The 20,314-nt window shown below is 43.2% G+C and overlaps 1 protein-coding gene and 1 long non-coding RNA gene across 2 annotated transcripts in view; one reads left to right on the forward strand and one right to left on the reverse strand.

Moving 5' to 3' along the window:
• REX1BD (required for excision 1-B domain containing) overlaps positions 1-20,314 on the reverse strand; it is an 81,636-nt gene that overhangs the window by 48,688 nt on the left and 12,634 nt on the right. The window lies entirely within an intron of this gene.
• LOC134612858 (uncharacterized) lies at positions 6,660-20,091 on the forward strand. Its single transcript, XR_010090958.1, has 3 exons — positions 6,660-7,076; positions 10,813-10,924; positions 19,487-20,091. It is a non-coding gene; the product is annotated as an uncharacterized LOC134612858 (long non-coding RNA).

Here is a 20,314-nt window from a genome sequence, read left to right on the forward strand (position 1 = left end):
TATGGTAGGCTTTCTTCAAACACTTATTTGGGTAACCTTTAGATCTAAACATGGAATGTAGCTCCTTTGCTCTATTTTTGAAGTCCGTAAGGTCCGAACAATACCCCTTTTTTGCTGAACTGGATGGAAACGTTGGATCTACTTGTATCTTTTTATTTCTTGATTGTAATAAAGTTTACCTTTTATTTTAGATACTCTGTTCTAAGTCAGCCTGCTGCAGGGACTGTATGTGTATATCCTACCAAGTTTTGTAGCTACATTAGTTAGCATTTCATCATATTATTCCTATTTTATACAAGGCAGGAATCCCCCACTGCTTTTTGGGATTCCCTTTTCTAAAATATTGTACCATTTTTAGGGTTCAGGCCCAGGGTGGGTCTGGTACCACCCACACTGACCACTTTGTCCTAAGTACAAGTTAATCTTGGCTTCAGTGACATTGTTCTTTCTTCTTCGAATTATATGCTAACCTGTGAGCTTACAATCTATAGTTTCCCCTTCCTTAAAACCAATAAATGTTAGAGGTTAATGGTGTGAGAAATACAGCTTACTTAAGGATAAAACAAACTTAAATTTTCAGTGTGCTCATGCCCTGTTGGTTATCTGATTCCAAAGTGCTGTGATAAATGGTAAATCACACTTGGTAAAATTGTAGCACTATGGAGTGTGCCATGGAAGCAGCAGCTTTCTTTCACTCTATACACTATAACTAGCAATTTGAGGCTCTGTAGAGTGTAGGTACCTGTCAGTGAACCTCCCTTCAATGTGATTAACTTTTTTTTTTAAATTCTACTTGACTGCAGGTTTGAGTGACCCGGTAGGAGGGAAGCGCACAGTGCTCTCTCCTGCCAGTCACTCTGAGTAGCATAGCCGGGCGGCGCGGACTGCAGTACAGGAACTTCAGTTTCCTGTACCCGGCCGGACTGAAAGGAAGTGTTCACTGAGAGACCACTTCCCTTCATTCCGGCCAGGTACAGGAAACAGAAGCTCCAGTCCGGGCCACCTGGCCACGCTACACAGGTAGGTAGGAGGCACAACATGGAGGGTGGTTAGCACCAAGGGGAGTCAGGAGAGAAGAGACCACTAAGGGGTGGGGGGAGAATAGTGACCACTAAAGGGGGGGGGGAGAGGAGAGACCACTAAGGGAGTGGAAGGAGAGGAGAGACCACTAAGGGAGTGGAAGGAGAGGAGAGACCACTAAGGGAGTGGAAGGAGAGGAGAGACCACTAAAAGGAGAGAGAGAGAGAGGAGAGAACCACTAAAGGGAGGGGGGAGAGGAGAGAACCACTAAGGGGGGGAGGGATAGAACCACTAAGGGGGGGGAGGGATAGAACCACTAAGGGTGGGGGAGAGGGAGAGAACCACTAAGGGTGGGGGAGAGGGAGAGAACCACTAAGGGTGGGGGAGAGGGAGAGAACCACTAAGGGTGGGGGAGAGGGAGAGAACCACTAAGGGTGGGGGAGAGGGAGAGAACCACTAAGGGTGGGGGAGAGGGAGAGAACCACTAAGGGTGGGGGAGAGGGAGAGAACCACTAAGGGTGGGGGAGAGGGAGAGAACCACTAAGGGTGGGGGAGAGGGAGAGAACCACTAAGGGTGGGGGAGAGGGAGAGAACCACTAAGGGGGGGGGATAGGGAGAGAACCACTAAGGGTGGGGGAGAGGGAGAGAACCACTAAGGGTGGGGGAGAGAGAGAGAACCACTAAGGGTGGGGGAGAGGGAGAGAACCACTAAGGGGGGGAGGAGGGAGAGACCACTAAGGGAGGAGAGGGCAGGGAACAGCTCTAATGACGGAGGGTTCGGTTCTAGGGGAGGGGAAGAGAGAGATAGCGTGCACTAAGGGACAGAGGAGATCACAGGGTGACAGGGGAGAGAACTAAGGGACAGGAGGGGATGGGAGAGCACTAAGGGTGTCTGTATCTGTGAGTGTTTGTGTATCTGTGAGAATGCGTGTATAATTGCCGTGTTTAATTGCAGTGTTGGCACTCTGAGTTGGTTTGTAGTTTGGGCCACTGTTCTATAGTGTGCTCATCCACTTCCTTTTTTTATTTAATCTGTTTTATTTAATCTGTCCCCCCCCCCCACCCATAACTATATAAATTAAACACTAACAACCCTTTACTTAGATTTTATCGGACTCCTTACTTACCTTTTATACAGTGCCTAGAGAGAGTCCTTCCAGCTGACAGCTCCGCCTTCTTTATTGCTGCTCTCCTATGACTTCTCTTCCAGTGTATCTCAAAGAGAAGCACTTTCACAGCAGGCACCACACTCCATCAATCAAGTTTTTCTCATAAAGAAGTACTGAATCTAATGCTTCTCTATCAGATAGGTCCCCCTCCCCCCCATTGTTATTTATGGCCCCCACCCATTACTCAGGGGTGGGGGCCGAGGGGGGTAGGACAATAGGTCCCCCCCCTCATTGTTCTTTATGGCCCCCACCCGCTGCTCAGGGAGGGGGGCCAGGGGTGAGGACAATAGGTCCCCCCCTCATCATTTATGGCCCCCACCAGCCGCACAAGGGTGGGGGCCTGGGGGGACAATAGGTTCCTCCCCATTGTTATTTATGGCCCCCACCCACCGCTCAGGGGTGGGGGCCAGGGGCGAGGACAATAGGTTCCCCCATTGTTATTTTTGGCCCCCACCCACCGCTCAGGGGTGGGGCCAGGGGGAGGACAATAGGTTCCCCCATTGTTATTTATGGCCCCCACCTTCCGCTCAGGGGTGGGGGCAGGACAATAGTTCCCCCAATGTTATTTATGGCACACACCCACCGCTCAGGGGTGGGGGCTGGACAATAGGTCTCCCCCTCTCATTAGGCTGCTCACTGTTTAAAAGACATGACCCTACTCGCAGTATAGCGAGTGGGGGCAGAATTTACTAATGCTAAGTAATCTTTTTTTTTCCCAATTTAGGTCTTTCAGCCTTTTGGGAGATAGCTCCCTGATACCGTGGGAATTAGGGAGTTATCTACTAAGCGGCTGCAAGATGCAGCACGAATCAGATCGGAATTTCATTAATTCGAATGAAATTCCGATCCGAACAGAGTCCCGAATTGCATCCTAACACGAATGGAGAAACTGTTCTCATTCTGTTAGGACACAATTCGGCAGTTTTGACAGCGTTCTGTCTAAGTGACAGGACGTTCGGCAATACTGACAGGATGCATCGCGGGAACAGGGAGGAAAGCTAAGAATTGTGGGAAAATTTATCTGACCACCGGAAATGAAGCACACTTTGCTCCTCCGCTGGTAAGAGATGGTCAGGTGTAGGAAACCTTACATAAGACAAACAGTCCCTACTTTGTGTTATGTTTTAAAGAAAACTAGAGCAGAGAGGAAGAAATGAAGAACAGATCCTGACAGAGGGAGAGAGGAGGAAACGATTAACCCCTTAAGGACACAGCTTCAAAAGCTTGTCTTGCACTTAAGGACCCAAGACATTTTCACATTTGTTGCTGCTTGCGTTCAACTGCAATTTGCATTTTACTATTTTATTGCACCGACACATATTATATACCGTTTTTTAAAGGACAAAAAGGGCTTTAAATTGATGTAACATATACATATATAAATGCTTATTTATTATAAAAAAATGCCCAAAAATGTAAAAATATTGTTTTTTTTCTTCAGTTTTTGCAATAATAATGTGTGCACAATTAGTGCAGGTTAAGGAAAGTAATTAAAAATAAATTCATTTAGTGGTTCTGATTTGCAGAATATATAATGTGTCTGGGATTTTCAGTTTTTTTTGGTAGTTACAGGTCACAAAACACAAGGAGTAAAATAAACTTTTAATGTGGAGCGATTTTAGAATTTGGTATGTTTGTCTTTTGTAAAAGAAAACAAAATTGCCACACAAAAGTATGTATTTATATGAAGCAGACATCACAGGATATTTAACTAACATTATTTTGACACTTTTAATGTAGCCATTTCACCGCTAATCCCTGCTAAATATTGGACAAAAATTTAGTTTTTTTTGACAAAATTATAACAAACAACTTCTCATGTGTATTTCGTAAAGTTAGTGTGTGCTATTCCTGTACAAAACCTAATTTTGTGTTCAGCTACCTTTGCTGAGTACAACGATACCCCTATTGTATGTCTTTGGCACTATTTCGTGAAGCTATAGCGCCATATAGGAGACCTGTCCATTTCGGTATTTACAGTAGAATTCTGTAGAAACTGTTTCAATTTGGGCCACTATAGCAGTTTGACTGTTGAAAAAAACCCACAAAGGCCTACCATTTGTAAAATTAGACACTCCAGGGTATCTCATATGGTGCATATTGTGCCTTAACATGCCCCCATTTTTTTCACCAATGTATGTCAAAGGTTGTGGTAAAAAATTATTTTGGGCATTTTTTATATCCGCATTACATTTTTGCTAGGCATTGTGTATATTTGACATGTGCCACCATGATCAAAGCCCCAATATTATGCTCAGCTAAGTCTTCTGAGTAAAATGACACCCCCATTGTATGTATGTCTTTGGCACTATTTCGTGAAGCTACAGTGCCATATAGGAGACCTGTCTATTTTGGTATTTACAGTAGAATTTTGAGAGACGGATTTGATGGGCCTATGTTTCAATTTGGGCCACTATAGCCGTTTGACAGTTCGAAAGCGTAGGATCATTTTTTGCTAGTTTGTACCAAGTCTAGTAGCAATGAGCATTTTTTCTGCCTTTTTGACACACACTTGGAGATGTTACTGTATATTTTGCAATCCTTATGTGTGCTCCGGCAGTATAACACCTATTATGTTGCTCAGCTATGTTGTCTTAGTACAACAATACCCCCATGTGTACCTTTTTCAGGGATATGGGGATGTTCAAGGGGCACATTGGAGACTAGACCATATCAGTTTTTTTCAAACTTTGACGCTGGGTCCATGTGCAATTTTAGAGCATCTTAGCAGACTGATAATTCAAACCACCCCACAAAGGCCTACCATTTTTTAAAGAAGATATTAATTAATTAACCTGCATCAAACTCTGGGGCACTGCCTGTCTGCTGATAGAATTCATAACTTCCTAAGCATTTTTTACTTTTTACACAAGAACTTTAACTAAATAATGTTATAAAAAAAAAAAAAAATCTATTTTTTTTAAAATCTTTTCACCCCTAGCGTAACAATAAACTCCCCAACTTCCTATGAATTACCACGCACCCTACTTAACTAACTAAAATTAGAAAAATAAAAATAATCAGTCAGAGGTAAGAATTTTAGTAGCCTCCTTGGCTACTAAAGCAACTTTAAAATGGACTTTAAAATGGAAGAACTAAATAATAACAAAAAAATATATATATATATATATATATATATATATATATATATATATATATATATATATATATATATACATACATACATACACACACACAATGTGCAACTTATTCTCCCTGGGTGTGAAACTCTTTAAAACAGTTGCCAATGCAAAGGCCGGGCTGAGAGGGGCAATCAGGGCAATAAAAGCTGGTTTCCGTCCTTACGCCCCTCTGATAGCACAACCTGCACCTTTTCTGGGGTGTCTTCTTTTTGGGGGTTGGTGGTATCCGGAAACAGAAGCGACCTGTCGCAACCATTCTGCTGCTAGGCCCAGCTGATGGTTCCCCACTGAAATAAGCTGAAACTGGAAATCCAGAAACGTGGATTTAAGGTCAGCATTTGCCTTTTTGTACAGAATATAGGCATTGTGAGTCGCCATTTGCATAAGGTAAATGCCAAGCTTTTTGTACCATGCCCTGGTCTTCCTCAGTATTAAATAGGGTTGCAGCAGTTGGTCGGACAGGTCAACTCCCCCCATGTGCTTGTTATACTGCCTAATGCAGACTGGCACCCGTCTAATTTCTTGTCTGCCTTGAACTGCGACTCTTCGAGTGTGCTCCGTATGCATAGATGTTAGCATGAACACCTCCTTCTTATCTTTGAATTTGAGAGCCAGCAGTTCGTCCTGGCAGAGAGCAGCCGTTTCCCCCCTCTTGATCGTTTTTTTTTTGTGCCAGGGCCTTTGGGAAACCGACACGTGTCTTTCGGATAGTGCCGCAGGCCACAGTTTCAAAGCAATAAAGCATCCTAAGAAGAGGGATGCCATTATAGTAAATTGTCTATAAATAAATGATACCCCTTATTTAGCAATGGGTTAATTAAATCCCATACGATTTTTCCACTCGTCCCAATGATATCTGGGCAACCTGGGGGATCCAAGTGGCTGTCTTTACCTTCGTACACACGGAAGGTGTAAACATACCCACTGGCACTTTCACAAAGTTTATACAACTTTATCCCATACTGGGATCTTTTGGCCGGAATATATTGTTTAAACCCCAGTCTGCCCTTATATTTCATAAGAGACTCGTCTACACAAATATTTTTTTGTGGGTTGTACAATGAGCCAAACTGTCTGTTGAAGTGGGAAATAAGTGGGCGAATCTTATAGAGATTATCGTATTGAGGATTATCTCTTGGGGGGCACTTCGAATTGTCGCTGAAGTGTAGAAAGCGAAGCATTGCTTCATATCTGGACCTGTTCATGGTCTGGGAGTAAATAGGGGTGCTGCATACAGGATTTTTGGACCAGTACATCCTGATGCTGGGTTTTTTAATAATGCTGTGATAATAATATTTCATATTAATTAAGTATGATTGATCACTATTGAGCAACTCAGACATTTATAGATAGTTAAGATGGCACCGGTAAGCATATAAGCACACATAGCACATATTACTAGATGCAGGCTTGAAGGCCACAATTACTTAGATAAGCGATAATTAACCGCACAAGACTTGGCATAAGTTCTGGTGGTCCTGAACAGTCTGGCCAACTGCCAGGTCCATCCAGCTGCTTGTATCAAGGTCTTTTGCTGGGCTGCACTGATAAGGAACTACTGTCTGTCCTTGAAGACAGGTATATAAGACTAAGGGAATCTTGCGCTCACTTGGAGAACTACCCACCTGTAATGCGGACGCGTGTTACTGGTTTCTGCTGTTCCCAGAAGAGAGGGTCTCTCCGAATGACTGCCTGAGTTCTCCCCAGTCATGTGTGGCAAGGAGACAACCAAGCTTCTCTAATGGTGATGAATACTTAAGCTGATATATCTAGATACTAAGCTGTTTGAAGTAAATGCATGCAACTACTTAAATGAGAGTAAAACTTACTTTGCTTAGATCCCTTTGTGGATAATAAAGTGTAGTGTGAATTCTTATATTCAACTTGGTCTCTGTGTGATTTTTCTTTCCTATAACTCAATGTACTCTATCCGAACTGGGTTGTGTGCCCGCCAATATCACTATAAACCTTATTAGGTATTGATTATTACTTTTTGGATATTGGTGCTTCATGAATTTAATGATTAGGCACAACATTTTGGCGCTGCGAGCAGGGTTGAGTATTAATTGAGCAAGGAAACTTGAAATCAACAAGTTAAAATAGTTTAAAATAATAATAGTGTGTTTAAAACGTTGTTAAGAATAGTTAAGATAAGAAAATTGTGTTTAGAAATTGTTAGAACGGTCTATGTAAATCTTGAGTAAAAGGGAAAGTGAAACTAACATTGTACGAGGTTTAATTTCTGCTGCGTCACAGAGGAAAAAAGCTTTTTAAAAGCTATCAGTTTCTGCCGCGCGCTGCAGTCGTAGATAACAAATATTACGGTTTCTAGAGATTCTTTGAACATTGTGTAAACTTGAAAATAGTTACATGACGTTGCAAGAGCAAGATTGGTGAGTGAATGCTCAATCTAATAAGATTGAGGAGTGCTTCTGAAGATTGATTCAAGAATGTATGTTGTGCTCAGTTGGTAGACGCACCTATACACCTTGAGGGTGTGTAGAACGCCAGTGCCTTCTGGGGAGCGTTACCCTCAAACAGGCTAGCGTCCTGAATGAGGCTGAATTGCTGCTAATTTAATAAGCTCAATACCAGGTATTGAGATAAGGTCACCAAAACTACAAGATTGTTTGGGGTGATTCTGACACGAATGGGTGACTGTGCTTGGTCAGTTAACAAATGCCCCTACGCGCCTTAACAGGTGCTGGAAGCCAATGCTGACTGAGGAAGTGAATGAAACGGCTGTTCCTGAAAGTGCGAGACTGTTGGCTCGATCATAGACGCCCCTATGCACTTTACAGAGTGTGTAGAAAGCCAGTGTGATCGGGAAGCGCAAACCTGCAGCCAAATTAGTCATTTGGGCAGGCTTGAGTGAAGCATAAAACAATAAGCCAGACACTAGGTGTCTGGATTAGTACATATTCAAGTGAAATTAAATAAAACACATAGTACACACATCCCCAAGGAGTGCAAGTTTATTCTGAATAAACCATAAGAACTTTGCACAATGTTTACAAACATTCCCGGATGGGAAGATGAGCCATATGCATCCATTGCCAGTGAATGGGCCAGTTCAGCTGGTAAATGTGATTGTGAATGTGAAAAAAGTGAAATTGACATGCCTACTAACCTTCTTGCTTGTCTGAAAAAGTTTCCAAAAGATAAGTGTCAGAAAAGAGGTTGGGTAATACTTAAAACACTTGACGAGTATGCACACAGGGAATTGCCCGACCTGGGAGACTTGGATTTGACAGACCTAGACGATAGGAATTGACTAGTGAGGCAGGCTCCAGTGATTGACTTTTCAGTAAAAGACCATAGACCCCATGTAAAAGTTGAAATTTACTGGAAAAATAAAAATGTTGAAAGGGTTACTGCCCTTGTGGACACTGGAGCCGAAGCCACTTTAATTCATGGTAACCCTAAGAAATTTGCTGGATTACCCCATGTAATCACAGGTCTGGGAGGTAAGAGGACAGAAGCAGTCCAGACCTAGGTAGAACTGAAAATTGGACAGTTGCCAAAAAAGAAGTATTCGGTTTTAATTGTCCCCATACCCGAATACATAATTGGAATTGATATCCTTAAAGGATTGACCTTACATTTGGGGGATGGCTGTTACAGTTTTGGAACTAAACCCTATATATCAGCCAAACCAGTGGTGGTAGGAAAATTGTTAATGCCCCCAGTGCAACTACCACCCGCTACTAAAGTAGTACATATTAAGCAGTACAGGATCCCAGGAGGCCACAAAGAAATTGGAGAAACCATAGACGACTTATTAAAAGCTGGGGTCCTACGAGGGGTCACTACTGCTTGGAACAATCCCGTGTGGCCAATACGTAAAACAGACCATACATGGAGAATGACGGTAGACTACAGAGAATTGAACAAACACACACCTCCACTGACTGCTGCTGTTCCAGACACCGTCACTCTTATAGAAAATATACAGAAGCATCCAGGGATCTGGTATGCAGTTATAGATTTGGCTAATGCCTTCTTCACTATTCCAATAGCTGAAGAAAATCAAGAGCAGTTTGCTTTCACATGGTTAGGGAGGCAATACACATTCACCAGGTTGCCACAGGGATACTTGCATAGTCCCACCATCTGTCATCGGCTGGTGGCAGAACATCTTGATGGGGTAAAAATACCGTCAGAGGTGAAAATATCCCATTATATAGATGACATTATGATTCAGGGACAGTGTGAAGAACAGTGTCAGCAGATTCTTGAAGAGATCATGGAGCACATGAAGAGCAAAGGGTGGGAGATAAATCCCAGTAAAATACAGGGACCCGCTCAAACAGTAAAATTCTTAGGAATACAGTGGAACAAAGGACACAGAGAAATCCTTCCAAAAGCTAAGCAAAAAGTGCTAGAGTTTCAAACTCCCAAAAGCAAGAAACAAGCTCAAAGCTTTATAGGTCTCTTTGGTTTCTGGAGACAACACATACCACACCTGAGTCAGTTACTCTCCCCTTTGTACAAAGTAACCAGGAAAAAACATGATTTTGAATGGGGAGATTAACAACAGAATGCATTTGAGGGAGCTAAACAGGCTATCCAACAAGCCCTTGATCTATGGCCCATACAAGATGGAGACATAGACTTAAATGTATCAGTAAATCAGCAATGGGTTAATTGGAGCCTTTGGCAGAAACAAGGAAGGACTAAGGTTCCCCTTGGTTTCTGGACAAGGAAGTTACCTGAGGCAGGAGAGAGGTACACACCCTTTGAGAGACAGCTCTTGGCCTGTTATTGGGCCTTGGTAGATACTGAACAGATGACAGTAGGACATACTGTGTTCTTACGCCCAGAGATACCTATCATGCAATGGGTACTTAGTTCCCCTAAGACACATAGGATAGGTCATGCACAAGAGTCCAGTATCATAAAATGGAAGTGGTACATACAGGATAGAGCTAAAACAGGAAATAGTGGTACGGCTGTACTACATGAGAAAATTGCAGATGCACCGATACAAGAACCTGGTTATCTGCCAGACGCAGACAAGCCAGTGGAATCTCCAGTAAAGTGGGGAAAGTCTTTTGCGCAACTAACACAAGATCAAGCAAAGCATGCTTGGTTTACTGATGGTTCAGCAAAATACATTGGTAATGAAAGACAATGGAAAGCAGTGTCTTACTATCCAGAAACCAAGAAAATTCTGACTACAACAGGAACAGGAAAAAGTAGCCAGTATGCAGAGTTATATGCAGTCTTTCAGGCTTTGAAACAAGAGATGCCTGGAAGTTGTCATATATACACAGATTCCTGGTCTGTTGCCAATGGACTGGCCACGTGGTTGCCTACATGGCAGTCTCATCAGTTCATGATTCATTCAAAGGAAGTCTGGGGAAAAGATTTGTGGGAGCAGATATGGGAGATGGTACATCAAAATGAGGTAACAGTCTTTCATGTTGATGCTCACTGCAATACTGACTCATTGGATTGTCTGTTTAACTCTGTTGCAGACAAGAAAGCCAAGATCTCAGAGGCGTCTGTTGAAAATTCTAACTCACTTTTGGGATTGGCTACTTGGGCCCATCAGAAATGTGGACACTTGGGAGAGAAAGCCACTCACAGGTGGGCACAACAGCGAGGCATTTTAGTGCCACTTGATTTAATTAAAACAGTAATTCTGCAATGTCCAGTGTGTCAGCATGAGCAGAATAGACATGTACCAGGGATGGTACGAGGTCAAATAAAAAGAGGTAAAGCACCAGGGCAAATATGGCAAGTGGATTACATAGGTCCGCTTCCTATGAGTAAAAATTAGGGATTATTCTAGCTTTAGTGACTGAATAATCTACATTTTATTAATGACAGGAGGCGAATATTTGCTTTATCTTTCTTTACTGAACCTCCCAGCAGCAAAGGAACAGTTAACAGTAATGTAAAAAGTTCAACCAATCAGATAGTATAACAGTATTATATGATGTCATCAAACTCCTCCCATATCCTCTTTCTTGCTGTGGTCGATGATATGTCTGTGTCAACCGTGTAAACTGTAACGATGAACTGCGGACTAAGTTGGAGTCCTGAAGTAGTCAACATGTGGAATCTTCAGCGTGCTTGAAGGAGCCGTATATACAAAGGTAGGTATTTTTCACACTAAGGGAATAGAGAAAAGACGTGAGAGTATAGGTTCTCATACTGGGTGAATGCAATTTATGGCATGTATGTTAAGAACAAATTGTAGTTACTCTTTGAATATAATATTGAATATTTCAAACACTAGATTAGAAGTGTTATGGCGTGAACCTATGGCAGATGGTGTATAAAGTGTGTGTAACCAGTAGACTGGAATGCATAGTAACTTACCTGGGCGGGTGTTAGAAAGTGAAAATAAAGAAGGGGGCGGGAAATATTCGCCTCCTGTCGTTAATAGATTGTAGATTATTCAGTCACTAAAGCTAGAATAATCCCTAATTTTATGGCAAGACAGGAGGCTTCATATTTGCTGTTTTAACGCTCCTATATGATAGAAGATGCAGCATGTGTCATAGGTTTGAAATAAAATGTACGGAATGTGGACTCTCTGGACCAATCTGCAGATGACAAAATGTCTGAGAGGGAGCTCCCCGCGCGAAAGGCTGAGGATGCGGCTGCTCCTCTGACTGAATATGCGCCAAAATTTGAGTCAATGCCTGCTTGCGCTAGTATCCATCTGATCCACCGTGCGACGGTGGGTGCGGATACCGGTTTGTGTGGTTTTACATAAGACAAGAGGAGGGGTCCCGTAGGGGGGCGTAGAGTGGTGGTGGCATCTAAATAATGCCTTACGCAGAGTACCACGCAGAGTGACTGTCTATTAGGAAAGTAAGGTAGAATACGGAGGAAGAATTAGTTTTGTTCGTCTGGTGATGTGAAACTTAACGCCTTCAGGCGAGAAGACTACTGCGTGGGGATCAAATGCTCGGATATCCGAGACCCTACGGAAGGATACCAGGCATAGGAGTAAGGCCAGTTTGGCCGAAAGTTGACGTAGCGACAAATTTTCATTAGCGGTCCAGGATTCTAAAAGGGAAAAGACGTGAGTGATATCCCAGAAACAGGAGTATTTAGGAAGAGGGGGTGTGGCTAACCTGATCCCTCGTAAAAGTCTACAGACTGAAGGATGTTTCCCTATTGACACATTGTCAATGGGATTATGGCCCGCAGAGATAGTGAATCTATAGACATTAATTGATCGATAGGATTTACCTTGATCAAATAGGGTAGACAGAAAATTTAGGATGATCGTCAGAGGTGCTGAAAAGGGATCGGTGTCCCTTTCCAAACACCAGCAGACCCATGTCTTCCATGCAGCGATGTAAGCTCGACTAGTGCCTGGGGCCCAGGAGTCCCATAGGAGAGCCTGAGTTGTCTCCAAAAGTCCTGAGACGTTTCAAAATCCCCTGAAATGGTCCAAGCTACAAGCTGGAGCCGGTCCTGAAGGGCGAGTGGGTGAAAGTGCCCTGTTGGGTTCCTGAGGATGTCGGGTGATCGAGGTAGATCAATTGGATAGTTCACTGATCATTCTAACAGGGTTGGAAACCAAGTCTGGGTTCTCCTTAGTGGAGTGACAATGACTATCGTCACTATTAGGGCTTTAACCCGGTAGAGGGTGCGTTGGATCATGGAGAAAGGTGGGAACGCATAGGCTCCTGTCTCCGGCCAAGGATGTAGAAAGGCGTCGACTGCCCATGGCTGGGGTCTGGGAGCCAGCTGATAAAGGCTTCCGTCTGGCGGTTCAGACGGGATGCAAACAGGTCCAGTGTAAGGGGCCTGCGAAGGCAATGAATTTGGTGGAACACGCGGGGGTCTAATTGCCAGTCGCTTACATCCCTCCAATGGCGAGAGAACCAATCCGCGACTAGGTTGTCCGTGCCCGGAAGATATTCCGCTCTGATAGATAAGTTCCGTTCTAGACAGAATTGGTAAAGATCTTTGGTCAGATCGGATAGTAGCTTGGATCGGGAGCCTCCTAACCGATTCACATAGCGCACTGCAGAGACGTTGTCCATGCGCAGTACTAGTGAACAGTTGAAACAGTCTTTCACGAAACTGCGAATTGAGAAAGATCCTGTAATCAATTCCAAACAATTGATGTGCAGTGCTTGTTCGGATGGGGACCAAAGTCCCCCTGTGGACCCTTGGGTGCATGTGGTGCCCCATCCCAGGAGACTGGCATCGGATTCCAGAATGAAATCTGGTTGTGATCCGAAGATGGCTTTGCCATTCCAGGCTTCCATATTGTGAAGCCACCGGGAAAGTTCTATACGAACTTCGTCTGTCAGTTGGATGTACTGATCGTAGGAGGTGGAACGGTGTAGGTAGTATGTCTTGAGCCGTTGCATGGCTCGGTAGTGTAAAGGTCCTGGGTAAATGGCTTGGATAGAGGTGGACAGTAGGCCTATAGTATGGGCCAGATCGCGTAAGCGAATCTGATGGGTTGATAACAATTGGCGAATGTCTTGTGCCATTATCAGGATGTCATCCAAATATATGATGGATCGAATCCCCTGTGATCGGGGTAACGCCATCACTGGTTTCATCAGTTTCATGAAACATCATGGTGCGGAGCATAGTCCGAACGGGAGGCATGTGAATTGCCAGATTTCCTCTTGCCAGAGGAATTGAAGGAAAGCTCGATGGTTGCGAGCAATATGAACTGTGAGGTATGCGTCTTTGAGATCGAAGCTGGAGAACCAATCTCCCACGCAAAGGAGGTCCCTGAGTAGATGGATGCCCTCCATCTTGAAGTGGCGATACCTGACAAAGTGATTCAGGTTTTTTTAAGTTGATAATTGGGCGTAGGTCTCCAGTTTTTTGTGGCCAAAAAAAATGTTGCTTAGAAAAGTATGCGGGAAAGGAGATTTCTCTATTGCCCGTTTTTTTACTAGCTTGCGCAGTTCGGTTTGTAGTGTCAGGTTGTCTGCTGCAGACATCTGTAGTGGTGTAGGTGGGGTGTCCTGGAAGGGGTGGAAAGGAAATCTATTTAAACCCTTGGACTGTGTGTAGGATCCATAGATCCTGAGAAAGTAATTCCCACTGTTGGAAAAACTGGTTAATCGACCTGCTATAGGTACATTGAAAGAAGGGAGATTTATTACCTGGAGCAGCTCTTCCGCGTAGGGAGGCAGATCCACGTCCCCGGATAGACCCTCTATTAGTGAATAGTTGCCTGTGGTAGGGTCGGGGTTGTCCCGATTGCCAATAGTTTTCAGAGGGGCGAGGCCTGTAGCCTGTGAAGACGATTCTGCTGTTCGTTCAGCCTCTATAACGTCCAGCTCTCCCAGAAAAACGGCCTGACTGAGAACGAAAAACCCTGCGCAAGGAGGATTGGGCCTTATTTAGGGTGGTGAACACCGCTACATGTTTGGAAAGGTCTTTCATGAACGAGTCCCCAAACAGTAATCCATTGCCTCTGGTCCCAGTTCTCGGGAGCTCAGATCGGCTAATTTTGCATCCAGTTTGTACAGTGCCGCCTAGCGTCTCTCGGTGGGCCCACTCTCTAACTGTGTTTGGGTCAAATCTGGCGTGAGAGCTACCTTGTTTGGAATGGTCGGTCGAGGGCACTCGGCTCTGAGTTTTGCCCTAATTTCTTTGTCCAGTGGTTTGCATAACCACATTTTACAAAAGTTGGAAATGTGCTCTGGTGGAGCCCATTCTGCCGACCGTGGGTGTCTGATGACCCTCGGGTCAAATAAAGGAACACCCGAAGCATCCAGAAGGATGTCTGAATCGGGTCCTTTTGATTAGGTAGTATAGCATCTAGATCTTTATGTGTGAGAGGTTTCCTTGACAAATTCCGATGGGGTATCCCCTAGCGCATTCGCCGAGGGGTCCTCATCAGAAAATCCAAGGAAATAATCGTCAACCCCGTCTAACGTGTGGGATGTAGACCCTCTAAGGGGTTAAAGTTAGCTTGAACGGGGCGAGTGGCAATCAATTTTTGGGACTTGGCAGGAGCCTTGCCCTTGCCCGCAGACCTACTCTCCCTTTTTCAGGGGCGTTTGCGTGTAACCTCCTGATCCGAGGGTTGAGAGTCCTCGGAATCAGACAGTTGACGTGCAGTAGGGGTGACTTCGGCCGAAGTCTTCTCATGAAAGGCTGCTAATGCCTTGGGGATGGAATCTGCAATGGTTGAAACCAACCAGGCTCTGAGTACCTAGGATATAGTGGGCTCATTATTGTCAGACATGGTATGTCTTAGAGCGGTTGCCAAACAGTTAAGTATATTAATTTGAAAGAATGGAGTTGAATGGGGTTCACCCAAAATTATTTCAGAGTATAGATGGGGGTCACCCAAAATATTTGTGTAGTTTAATACGTAGGCGGCAATTAATATTTAGTGGGGTTGTCCACTAAAATATACACAAGTGGGTTGTACCACTATGATAGTAAACAGTGGGGTTAACCACTTAATTATAACCATAGACAGTGGGGTTCACCACTGAGTAGTAATAAAGTGTTGTATCACTTAATTATAGTGTATTTGTATAAGGGGGTCACCCTTAACAGTAATATTGGTGTTAAAACACCTTAAGAATTGATATTAAAGTGTTGTATCACTTTAATTATAGTGCATTTGTATAAGGTGGTCACCCTTAACAGTAATATTGGTGTTAAAACACCTTAAGAATTGATATTAAAGTGTTGTATCACTTTAATTATAGTGCATTTGTATAAGGGGGTCACCCTTAACAGTAATATTGGTGTTAAAAACACCTTAAGAATTGATATTAACCCCTTAAGGACACATGACATGTGTGACATGTCATGATTCCCTTTTATTCCAGAAGTTTGGTCCTTAAGGGGTTAAAGACACTCAATATAATGAAGTGGCAGATAATAAAATGGTGGGGGTCACCCACAAAGCCTTCCTTTATTTAGTAACAACAATGATAATACAGCAGGTGTTGGAAAAAATCCTGAGAAGGAAATAAAAGGGGGGGAAAAATCACTAAAAGAAATTAAGGTATTAGCACTTTAAGGTGCTATAAACAGAAGAGGAAAATAGTCCTTACCAGATCCGAAGTCAGGCGAGTTGATCGCTGCTCTGGTGACTGGAACGCGAATAAAATGGCCGCCGCCAGCAAAAGGGCGGGAAACAATGCACTTGCTAAGTGCTGATGCAAACGGGCGGGGTAACGCGAGGGCGCGAAACTGAGAATAGTAAAAAGCAGTAATGAGTCGCAGGAGGAAAAACCTCCTGCGATTTAAAGGGGAAACCTAAATAAAGTTTAATAGGAAATTGACAAAGTAGTCCAAGATTTAATAGAATGAAATTAAAGTAAATAGAGCATAAATGTTTCCACAGAAAGTGTTGTTAAGTGATAAGTGAATAAAGTGTTAAAGGTATATGACCATTGTAATACATTTTTAGTTGAAATAGTGTATTAAAGGTTAAATGATAGAGCAATATAATTGGAGTAGACTCACCTGGGAGGCAAGCAGCAAAGAAAGAGGATATGGGAGGAGTTTGATGACATCATATAATACTGTTATACTATCTGATTGGTTGAACTTTTTACATTACTGTTAACTGTTCCTTTGCTGCTGGGAGGTTCAGTAAAGAAAGATAAAGCAAATATGAAGCCTCCTGTCTTGCCATAAAATTGCCAATACGTATGCACGGCTGTGGATACATATTCAGGGTATTTATTGGTTCACCCTTGCAAGAGGGCAACCCAAATAAATACTATCACAATGTTGGAAACCATGATACAGTACTATGGTCTTCCATTACAGATTCAGAGTGACAATGGAAGCCACTTTAACCCCTTAAGACCGCAGAACGTACCATGCCGTCCTTATTTGGGCGGCTCTAAACACCGCAGGACGGCATGGTACGTCCTGGGCGGTCTTACCCCCCACGTGGCCGACGGAACATGGCCGCTGCAGATCGCGGTCGGGGGGCATGCCTGGCCCCCCAGGCAGCCCCCCTGTGCCTGGGGACCGCGGTCTGCAGCTTCCGATCGCAGTGACAGGCTGTCACTGCGATCGGTATTTACCATGTGTCAGCCGATTTTAAAATCGGCTGACACATGGAGCCGGCCGCATTTTCACTCTGCAGATCGCGGTCGGAGGACATGCCTGGCCCCCCAGGCAGTCCCCCTGCGGTCAGTGACCGCGATCTGCAGAGTATGATCGCAGGGAGAGGCTGTCTCTGCGATCTGAATGCAGAGACAGCCTCTCCCTGCGATCTGATCGCAGTGACAGCCTGTCACTGCGATCAGAGTTACTATGTGTCAGCCTATTGGCTGACCCATAGTAACTGCAGGCAGGATCCCCCTGCAGATCGCGGTGGGGGGCATGCCTGGCCACCCAGGCACTCCCCCTGTGGCCAATTACCGCGATCTGCAGGAGGTGATCACAGTGACAGCCAGTCACTGTGATCACTGATCCTGTGTGTCAGCCAGTGATGTAAAATCACTGGCTGACACTGTCTCTGCCCCTCTCCTCCCCTCTTAACCCCTTAGTAAAGTAAAAAAAATTAAAAATTAAAGTTAAAAATAAAATATACTTAGATCATTTATATATATATATATATATATATATATATATATATATATATATATATATATATATATATATATATATATATATATATATATATATATATATATATAGACAACCCAAGGTATTGCAAATGGGGTATGTCCAGTCTTTTTTAGTAGCCACTTAGTCACAAACACTGGCCAAAATTGGCTTTCAAATTAGTTTTTTGCATTTTTCACACACAAACAAATATTAACGTTAACTTTGGCTAGTGTTTGTGACCAAGTGGCTACTAAAAAAGACTGGACATACCCCATTTGCAATACCTTGGGTTGTCTACTTTTGCAAATGGTATGCCATCATGGGGGTAATTTTCATTCCTGGGCTACCCTATGGTCTCAAAGGCAACAGAACCAAACTGGCAAATTTCAATGTGAAAAAACTGAAAAGTGTAACATGCTATATTTGACCCTGTAACTTCCCTAAACACCATAAAACCTGTACATAGGGGGTACTGTTTTACACGTGAGACATCGCTGAATACAAATATGTGTATTTTATTGCAGTAAAAGCAAACAGTATTATGACATTCACAGTTAGAATGTCACATAGAACTAAGAAAATGAAAAAAAATCTTATTTTCTCTCATTTTTTTATATTGTATTCATATTACGTTATGTTCCATACCTAAATATTTGATGTTAAATGAAAGCCCTGTTTCCCCTGAATAAAATGATATATAATAAGTGTGGGTGCATTTAATATGAAAGACGTAAATTATTGTTGAACAGACATATAGTCAAAATCTGTGGTTTGTTTACATTTTTTGATTTTTGTAATGAAAACAATGTTGAATGGATATTTCACATACCTTATTATCCTCAAGCAGCTGGTCTGATTGAAAGGATGAATGGGTTGTTGAAACAACAATTGAGAAAACTTGGTGAAGGGACAATGGTCAAATGGAGAGATAACTTGCCTACAGCTGTGAACATCTTAAACAATAGGCCACTCTCAGATCATGACACCCCCCCTCACTAGAATGATCGCACCCAATATACAAGCTAAACCATATGTAGCAACTAACACCATCACATATTGGGAAACAGAGGAGGGAGCCTTGGCACCATACAGGGCTACCCCAGAGGCTGCAGGAATAGACTTGCGAGCCAGAAAGGAAGAAAGACTTAAAACAGGGCAAGTTCAGATGTTCCCCACAGGTATAGGAATACAGATACCCCCGGGACACTTTGGACTAATTGCACCCAGGTCTAGCCTCGCCCTTAAAGGGATACATGTAATGGGAGGGGTTATAGACGCTGATTACCAGGGAGAAATAAAGGTCCTTTTGTTAAATCAGGGACCACAAGACTTGCTAGTGCAAGAAGGGGACAGAATAGCCCAATTGGTTATCATCCCCATTTACCAGGGACAGGTACACAAAGGAACAGCCCCCACCTTACAAACAGTAAGAGGAGATAAGGGATTTGGCTCTACTAACCTAAATCCAGGGGCCAAAGTCTGGGTGAGGACAGAGAAAGGCAATGCAACAGGCAATGACAATACCGTGATACTTTCCAAGTCAGGTCATGATAAATGGGAATATGTGCCTTCGGGCAAATGTTATTTGAGAGAGTAAAATGAGTTGTATCTTTACAGGCGAAGCTCATTGGTCCGGCTGTTATTGTGATGACCGTGCTTACTCTACACCCTTTGGTCGGCTCAGATACCAACAATGAGATTGGAGGTTGGGACCAGAGTGATTCCGCAGAGATGAGATGGAAAGAGATCGAAATAAGAGTAACCTGCCTGACCATTAACTGTCCAAACATGAGAGCAAACCTCTATGGAGAAGGCTATTTTAGCCACAATGAAACTGAGTCAATGACCTATATTAAGTTACCAAATGAATCATTTGGTTTGTTAACGTTAGAATCTACAACGCCCTTTGGCTGCCGCATACTGTATACACCTGTAAGCTCTAAGAGCTTACCCAATATTGGGAAAGTTGTGCAAATCAGCAGAGCACAAAGAGAACCTACACTATTATACACTGGTTAGCTAATGCTACAAAATACTCCTGGATAGGAGGGCTTGGGTTGAAAATAATAAAAGGTATTGCATGGTGTGTTTTTATTATACTTTGTATTTATCTGTGCTACAAAATTACAGTTTTCTGCATTCAAAGCTTTGCTAGCTTAAAAAATAAGTCATAGTGTAGCGCTAGAAGAGTTTTAATTAGGTTTGAATCGGTTCCAGGTGTGACTGGAACATAATGGGAATCAGTGGGTAAATGGGTTTTCCCCCTGCTGATAACCTGAATGGTATGTGTAAATGTGTGAGGTTTTGCTCACTGAGTGATCAAGGGATGGAATGTGATAATATTTCATATTAATTAAGTATGATTGATCACTATTGAGCAACTCAGACATTTATAGATAGTTAAGATGGCACCGGTAAGCATATAAGCACACATAGCACATATTA

Source organism: Pelobates fuscus, chromosome 5, assembly GCF_036172605.1.
Source record: "Pelobates fuscus isolate aPelFus1 chromosome 5, aPelFus1.pri, whole genome shotgun sequence".
Lineage (NCBI taxonomy): Eukaryota > Metazoa > Chordata > Amphibia > Anura > Pelobatidae > Pelobates > Pelobates fuscus.